The sequence below is a fragment of the Marmota marmota genome, unplaced genomic scaffold (genome assembly GCF_001458135.2).
Source record: "Marmota marmota marmota unplaced genomic scaffold, marMar, whole genome shotgun sequence".
In the NCBI taxonomy this organism is placed as follows: domain Eukaryota; kingdom Metazoa; phylum Chordata; class Mammalia; order Rodentia; family Sciuridae; genus Marmota; species Marmota marmota.
The window spans coordinates 6,484,609-6,493,965 of NW_025999990.1; positions in this window are offsets into that span (position 1 = coordinate 6,484,609).

Below are 9,357 nucleotides of genomic sequence, written 5' to 3' on the forward strand. Positions count from 1 at the left end.
TCTCTAAATAAAATATTTTAAAAGGGCTGAGGATTTGGCTCAGTGATTAAGCACCCTGGGATCAATCCCAGGTATGAAAAACTTAGAATAAAACATCACAAACCCCGACTTTTCAGAGGTACCTTCCTCAGAAGAAATAAATGATTATTATTTAAGACATTTAAATAACCCCAGTCCATGGTATGGAGGATGGGGTACTGGGGATTGAATTCAGGGGCACTTGACCACTGACCCACATCCCCAGCCCTATTTTGTAATTTATTTAGAGACAACTCACTGAGTTGCTTAGTGATCTACTTTTGCTAAGTGTGGCTTTGAACTCTCAATCCTCCTTCCTTAGCCTCCTGAGCCACTGTGATTATAGCTGTGCACCACTGCACCTGGCAGTCTTTGTTACAGCAGCCTCAGCATCTTCAAACAACCTAATGCCCCACAGCTGGACTTCAGACCTCTTTAAAGGTTTGGCTGCCACAGGGACACACAATCTTCTATTGGCAGCAAAACTTGTTGGTGGTCAAAGCTAGTTTACAGAATGTGTGCAGGTGGAACTGATCTGCAGATGCAAAATGCCTGGTAGGGATCAAGTTACCAGAGGAGTGCATCTTGACCCAAAGAACTGGCCATCGCATGGAGAAAGCATGGCCTGAGACTGTGGCCATAAACAATCATGTGCCTACGCTTAATAATCACAGGAAAACAAGAAACTTGAAGAGAAGGTCCTTTCTTCTGCCACCACATTGCAGTGTCTTTCCAGGCAGAACAACTTACTGGGTCCAGGTCCCAATAACAAGTGAACAGGTGAGATCAGCTTTTCTAGGATTAAATCCTAGAAGGATCTGTGTGTGTGTACGTGTGTGTGCCCGCACATGCATGCTCACACACACTTACTTGAAACAGCATGACATAATGCAAATGTCTTCCAGTGCAATTTCCAAACAGATGTGGGAAGCCTCATTTGGTGGGTGTTCTTTTTACGAAAATTTAATTGTTTCGGCCATCTCCTATTCCCCTCACTGGTGAAGATGAGATATCCCACCTAACTAATGTGAGATAACCAAACACATGATGGGGACCCTGGACTGACGAAATTGGCAGCAGTTCATTAGTTGTTAGAGTCTGTAAATAAGTCAAAATAACACCTGGCATTTTGTCAGGGGAATGTTAAAGTTCGTAAACAAGTCTGGATGGTGCCTGGCAAAATGCCAGAGGGAGTGGTTTGAGAAGTAACAAAAACAAGCCATTAAGTGTAGAGATTCCTGATTGGTTGACTGATGTATCTAGTTTATGCTAATTAGATAAGCTGTGTGGAATGTATAAATACTGCTCCTGTCCTACAATAAACGGCTCCTACTCCTGCTGTATCAACGTACACAAGTTATTCGTCACCCCCCGGTTATTTTGCTGCAGCCGGACTGTGGCAGATGGTGGCCCGTTACGGGGAGCCCTGGGACACTCGGGGGTAAGTGATGAAAAAAAAGCTGCCCGTCCATAGATAGGACGGGAGCAATCTGCTCGTCCCTAGACAGATAGGGCGAGAGGAAAAATGACCATTTTAAGAAAATGGAGAAGATTGATACAGTATGTTTGTGTCTTGTTTTGTCTCAGTGTATTGTATTGTCTTTGTGATGAAAATATGGAAGGGGTGAGAAGTAAATTACTAAGGGAAGAAGGCACCCCAGTGGAACCAAGAATAGTTAGGGCATGTGTTGATAAGAGCCCAGGAACTCTAGTCAGAAAGAAAAAGAAAGTTCAGAAGAAGAAGGATTATCAGGAAAAAAGTTGCAGCAAAAGGCTATTACTAAATACTTTTCGTTACCGGAGGGTGCGTGAAGCGGAGAGGCGGCTGCCGAGTGTGCAAGCCGGTCACAGCGCAGCAAGGATTTTCCAAGAGGCGGCGGCGACTGGCCCTTCCCCGCCTCCTGGCCGGGGAGCTGGCTCTTCCACTGCCGCGAGCCCAAATCTAGACCTGACCTGGAGGCACAGTCTCGCAGGCTCTTGCTCCCTGTGCCCAGTAGCAGTTTGAGTCCGGGACACTCCCCAGGGCCATCTGGGGCTGCCCAGGCACTACAGCCAGCAGAAGACGCTACTGGTGTCCCTGATGTTTGGTCATTTTCAATGCCAATAACTAAGCTACAATGGTTCTCCCACACCTGGAAGCTGATGAGTAATGAGCACTATTAATGCTTATTTCAAATGCAAAAAAACCTTGAGATAATGTACTAAATTGTTCAGAAGGTTGTTTTCTTAGTAGAATGCTACAGGATTTTCTTTAGCCATCCGGAGTTCCTGCCTTAAAGTGGAAGAATTTCCAGTGTTGCTGAAAACCGGAGGAGACTTCGGCTGAAAAATGGAGGAGACTTCGGAGCTGTTGCTGTTTCTGCTACTACAGCTTAGGCTAGCTGCCTGCAGAACTTACCTGGACTGTGATTTAAGCTAGCTGCCTGCAGAACTTACCTGGACTGTGATTTACCTGGACTGTGAGTTAATCTATTGAGACACTGCTTTACCTGGACTGAGACAACAAACTGTAATGTACAACAAATTGTAACTCGGTATCTTTGCAAACGGTGTCATTGCTGGTATAATTTTTCCAAGGGCTTCTTGCATGGAGCCATCAATTGGCTTGGTATTGTGGCATTTTGTATCCTCCCCTTCTGCTTGTAGCAGATTATTTATGGTGTTTCTGTAAAAACCACTGTGGTCCTTATTTAAATTAAACAAAAGGGGGAAATGTTAGAGTCTGTAAATAAGTCAAAATAACACCTGGCATTTTGTCAGGGGAATGTTAAAGTTCGTAAACAAGTCTGGATGGTGCCTGGCAAAATGCCAGAGGGAGTGGTTTGAGAAGTAACAAAAGCGAGCCATTAAGTGTAGAGATTCCTGATTGGTTGACTGATGTATCTAGTTTATGCTAATTAGATAAGCTGTGTGGAATGTATAAATACTGCTCCTGTCCTGCAATAAACGGCTCCTACTCCTGCTGTATCAACGTACACAAGTTATTCGTCACCCCCCGGTTATTTTGCTGCAGCCGGACTGTGGCAATTAGTGGCATCTACTAACAACCCAGGGAAGGAGGACTTCAGGGCCTGTTCGAGTTGCAACCGGGAACATAATGAACCAGTGGAGACTGAGGAAAGCAGGCTTTGTAGGAACAAGAGGGAGGGTGAATCTGGTTCCTCTGGGAGAATGGGGTAGGCTTGTTTGAATGATTTTTCAGGCTGCAAAGTGAGCCAGGTTGGATCCACGTATACAGCTGGAAGCTGGGCAAGGAGCCTTTGCCACTTGGAAGAAGGGGTGCGCACCTCTGATGAGAGCAGGGCTAAGTCTTTGGGGCTCTGAGAAGCTCAGAGATGTCAAAGCAGCACATGGGATTTCAGGTCTTACAATATAGTAATAAAATATGGTGTGATAACTCATCAAAGCAACTTAACAAATAGCTAATTTGAAAAAAAAAAAAAAAAAAGAGCCTCTTAGAGCAGTATGCATATTGTCTATGTGTTGTGGCTTTCCTGGCTAAGGTCTTACTGTATGATGAGCCTGTAATACATATGAACACTATCGTTCATTTTCATAATTCACTACAGATTCACTCTGAAGGTCCCCAGGGAGGGGAAGAAAGCTGCCTGCGTGCCTGGGTGGGTAGAGCTCTCCGTTACACCCTCCCACCCTGCACATAACTGAACTCTCAGCAAGGCTGTGCAGAGGACCTCCTTCCCCAAGGAGCAGGGCATCAGCCCACCGCCACTGGCTGCAGCACTCAGAGGCTCTCTCTGCAGTGGAAGAATCACAGAAGCTGATTATCCACCACCCTGAGTCTTTTCTCCAAGTCCAAGTGCTGGGAATGGAGGGGAAGGAGGAGTGTGCTGAAACCAGCAACCTGTAACACTCCCTTTCCCCTCAGCAGCCCATATTATAAAGTCAGCATGTCCTTACAGGCCTCAGCCCCATTACCTCCCTGCAGGCAGGTTGCTGGCTTGCCTACTGAGGGAAAAGTGAACCAGCTATAGAATGAAAATAGGAGCCGGGTCAGTGAAGCTGGAGGGTCCCAGGGTCCTGCTGACTGCAAGGACTAGAGCTTCCCTCAGAACAGTACCCCACCAACCCAGCGGTCTCCCTTGTGGCTGAACACACAAGTCACATTTCAAGCAAGTAACACAAATGGCTACAGAAAGCTTAGCTTTATTTTGTTAACATTTGAAATTAAAAAGACATCTGATGTTTGCCCATGAAGCTGTCTAAAACTACATTACAGTGAATAGAATAGTTTAAATTATCTCTGCCTCCTGACAGCTATGTTTAAATTTTCAGAGAAAGTGGTATTATACATTTGAGTAGATGTGTGACCCACTAGTCCCTCCAAATGCATACTGTGATTAAAAACATGAGGGAACTAGATGGGGTTCTCACTCGTCTGAGTTACCTGTTCTCTTAGCCTCTCTGCTGGCTTCTGAAGAACTGGCAGGAAGCTTGGGAATGGAGGTTTTCTCTGCTCCCCACATCTCCTCCTGGCTCTTTACTTATTCTCTTTTTCATTAAAAATGGGTCACAATGTCCATGCAACTTACTACAGAAAAGAAGGAACAGGTATCTTCTTGTGCCTGGGAGAATAGGAGCACCACAGACCAGCGGGGGTGGGGGGGAAGGGGAGGAGGGCACCTTACAAAAAGTAAAGGTAGGAAGTAGTTTTGTCACTTTGACAGGTGAAATGCATGTGCATGGGAGTCAAGGATTGGGAACAACACTTAGACCCAAGAAGAAATGTTGGGCTGAGTGATCAGTGCCACCTCTGCCGAAATGCCTGCAAGATTCTTGGAGAATGATCATTTCAGACCCTAGGGGTGGGGATGTTGCTCAGTGGTAGAGCACTTGCCTAGCATGCACATAGCCCTGGGATCAATCCCCAACATCACAAAAACAAAACAAAAATGTCAGACCCTAGAAGACATTTACATGTGAACACACACACACACTCATGTGAAGGTTCTAAATGTGGATTTCAAAACTGGACCTCTATTATATGATTAATCACCTATGCACTGATAAAGTTATATATTGAGCTGCAGGTACATTGTGAGGTGTTAGAGAAAGAGCAGGTCAGTAAGAGAAAGGAGAAAGGATGCATCCAATGTGTATTATCAGTTCCTGTGGAGAGGAGAATTGCCACAGAAGAAAATACCATTGGTGTTGCTGTACTGGATAAAGAAAATGAAGGAAAACTAGGGGTGACTGCTGAGAACAGGCAAATGATGAGGCCTGTGGCCGCTGCAGCCTCTGTTCCTTCCTTAGTCACCTCCACAAAGGACTTGTGCATGACCTTGGACAACTACAGCTCTTTCTTAGATGACCTTCCCTAGAAGAAATCCCAGAAGGCATTTTAAAAAACACTTTGAACTAAATGAAAGTGAAAACTCACTGATAATGCTAGTGAAAATATGGAGCAGTGGGAGTGGCCACTCGTTGCTAGTGGGATACAAAAGGCTGTGGCCACTTTGAAAGACAGGCTGGCAGTTTCTTATAAAACTAAAAATACCCTTGCCACATGATGCAATAATCATATTTATTGTAATTACCCAATGGAATTGAAAAAAATCTGCACACAAATGGTTATAACAGTTTTATTTATATGTACTCAAAGTGGAAACACCCAAGATGTCCTTCAATAAACAAATGTATAAGTAAACTGTGGTACTTCCCAATAAAGGAATATAATTTCAACACTAAAAAGATATGAACTAATAAGCCATGAAAGACATGAAAGAAACACAAATGCATATTACCAAATGGAAGAATCAACTGGAAAGGCTACGAACTGCACCATTCCAACTGTATGACATTCTGAAAAGGCAAAACCAAAAAGACAGTAAAAAGATCACTAATTGCCAGGTGTTGGGGATGAGCAAGGAGGAACAGGTAGGAGAAAAGAGGATTTTTAGGGTATGAAAATATACTGTCTGATTCGATAATGCTTGATACATGCTATCATACATTTGTCCAAACCCACAGAACATACAAAAAGAGTGTATTTTAATAAAAAAAAATCTAGATTATGGGTGATGATGTATCATTCAAGTCTCATCCGTTGTAACAAATGTATCATTCTTGTGGGAGATGTTATTTTACTTGTTTTTTTGTTATGAAAAACAGTTAAGGGGGGATCCAAGATGGTGGTCCAGAGGGAGGCAGCATTCTGTGTCGCTCAATGACATGTGACTCAAGTAGTAAGAATACTGCTTCTCTGCGAGTGACATTCCTGCTTCCACACAGGACTCACAGCACCGTGCCTGTGCAGGGCTCCAGGCCTCAGCATCAGAGTAGATCTCCCAACTACTCGCCCACACAGGACTAGAAGGTACCTCAACAGGACCATCAGCAGGCGCAGAGAACTCTAGGCCACCCAACCAAGCAGAAATCACTGTTGCCACTCTCATGCAGAAAACCCAGCAGCTTCCCAAGAACAGGAACTCCGGCTGACACTCCCCTATGGACCCCCCATCTACCAAAGTGGGGCTCCCCTGGTCACTGCCATCTTGGGACTCTGCAGCAGCAGAGATAGTCCCCTATGTGCAGTAGCCTGCCTGCACCAGGGAACCTCACAGTCTCTGAAGTCAGAGACAGCTACACATTGAACCTATTGTCCAACACCATTGCTTGGATCCCCCCACCCGACCCGACACCCCACCGCTGAAAGCAGGCACCTCCATCTTGGGTCACCTTTATCACCATCTTCAGTGGGAGCAACTCCCAGTTGGAACTCGAGGTACCCAGTTTCTAACTCCCCCTTCTCCCCAGCAGCCACTACCCCGGCACAGTGTCACCCAGGTTACCTTCACCATCCTCAGGGTGGAGATACCAGCTAACAACAGACGACCCCACCTATTAGATGAGAAGAGAAACAGGAAAGATACTGAATTCCAACCAAAACAATCCTATTTCTTCCTTCAAGATTTCTTTTTTTCTCCTCTCCCTCTCTATTCTCCTGCCCTCACATCCCCAACATATGTGAAACCAAGTACTTTGCATGAATTAGGATTTTGAGGACTGGGACATCAGAATAGTATATTAGAGTTGTGTTGTATATTCTTTTTTTTTTCTTTCTTCTTTTTTCCTTTTGTTCCCACCAATTTCTACTATTTTAACATTTTTTAAAATTTTTCTTAATATATATATGTGTTTGTTTTATGTACTCTACTGACTTCCCACTTTATTGGCTACCCAAAATTACTTCCTCTCCCTTTCCTGCTACTAATCTTGTTCTTTAGATTTTTCTTCCACATTCCCTAAGATATAACAACTCTATATTCTCACCTCCTACCTCCTCAGCATATCATCCTACTCCTTACCCCCGGTTCTTTGTCCATCATCAGAAACTGTAAACCCTTTTACAAACCTACTGAGTATATTGTAGATAATAATTGAATTCACCATTTCTGTACATTGTAACCAAACTGTAAATGTCCTATTGGCAAACATTTGTTTTTAAGGTGTATATTGTTTATATTGTGATTTGATAACATTGTCCTTCACCTCAAAGTAGAGGTATTGGATCCTTACAGAGGCACTCTAAGCCTACAGGGTAAAAATGGTAAACCCTAGGATCCACAGTACTAAAAGGGAAGACACACAAGCAATATGAAAAGACAAGGGAAGAAAGTGCCCCAAACAAATCAAGATACCACATTATTAGAATCATGGCCAGCACAGCAGAAGAATAACAGAGAAGGAGTTCAGGATGTACATAATTAAAATGTTCTCTGAGTTAAAGGATGATATAAGAGAGAAAATACAGGCAGCAAAAGATCATTTTGACAAAGAGCTACATAAACAAATACAGGAAGCAAAAGATTACTTCAACAGGGAGATAGAGGTACAAAAAAAATAAATCCTTGAAATGAAAGAAACAACAAATAAAGTTAAAAGTTCAATTGAAAGCATCACCAACAGATTAGACCCCTTGGAAGACAGGCCCTCAGACAATGAAGACAAAATATATAATCTTAAAAAGAATGTAGACCACACAGTGAAAATGATAAGAAACCATAAGCAGAACATTCAAGAAATATGGGATAGCATAAAAAGACCAAGTTTAAGAAGTGTTGGATTAGAGGAAGGAATAGAGTTCCAAACCAAAGGAATGAGTAATCTATTCAATGAAATATCAGAAAATTTTCCAAACATGAAGGATGAATTGTAAAACCAAATTCAAGAGGCTCACAGGACACCAAGTGTACAAAATTACAACAGATCCATGCCAACACACATTATAATGAAAATACCTAACATTTAGAATAAGGAGAGAATATTAAAAGCCACAAGAAAAAGGAATCAGATTACATATAGGGGGAAACCAATTAGATTATGTGCAGATTTTTCAACCCAGACCCTAAAAGCTAGAAGATTCTGAAACAACATATATCAATCTCTAAAAGAAAATGGATGCCGAAGGAAGATGGCGGCGAGGGGAGTGCATTGCCCCCGTGTGCCGCGTCACTGTGTGGGAGTATGACGAGTCAGGACTGCTAAAGGCTATCTTGTTAGGAATTTCCAGTAATAGTGGGGTGCTCCGGAACCTGGAGGAAGGATTTCCATCGCACGAGGATCGGCTAGGGGGACTCAATCGCGAGAGATTTGTTGCACGGAGGGTAACACTGCTTATTCAGCAAATCGCCCCGCGGCTAGAGTCTGCAGCGCGCCCTGGGAAACGAGGAGGAGATAGTGGCGCAGGGATACAGCGCTGCAGTTTCTGCCAGCCGTGCAAGCGCTGTACTCAGTGCTGAATTCTGGGTTCCAGATGGGGGAAGGAAGCGGTCCATCTCGGTTCTCCACACCGGTCAGACCACAGAGGAGGCCAGCGGCCACCATTTTGGAGAGCTGACATCACCATCCCTGTTTTCGACTGACCGCAGCTCATTCAGCCATAGAACAGGTAATTTCAGGCTGCCATTCGCCTGCGGCTTGCAGACAGATTACTCAGGCTCAGTGTCTGAGTGCTTCTTGGAGCCTGCTCTTATCAGAGCATACACCGAGCACGGAGCGGCCGAGTTCCAGCTCCCGGAGCTGCCCTGGCCCAGGGCTAAGGAGCCCGCGGAAACTGCTTCTCGGTCCGGGTCCTGCTGAGGACCGGTCAGGAATCACACGTTGCTTTGGTTACCCGGCAAAGGGAACAAAATGCTGCCGTTCGCATAGGATACCAACATGGCAGAGATCTGATGTCATCAGAAAGCGGCGGAGGAGAGAACTTCATAAATACCAGCGGCGACAGAAACAGTTGGTCTCCTGGTAGGGAGGGTGAGGCACAGACACCCGAGTATCTCTCGATTTGTCATCGAGCCAGAGGGGAGGAGCCGGGCCGCCGCC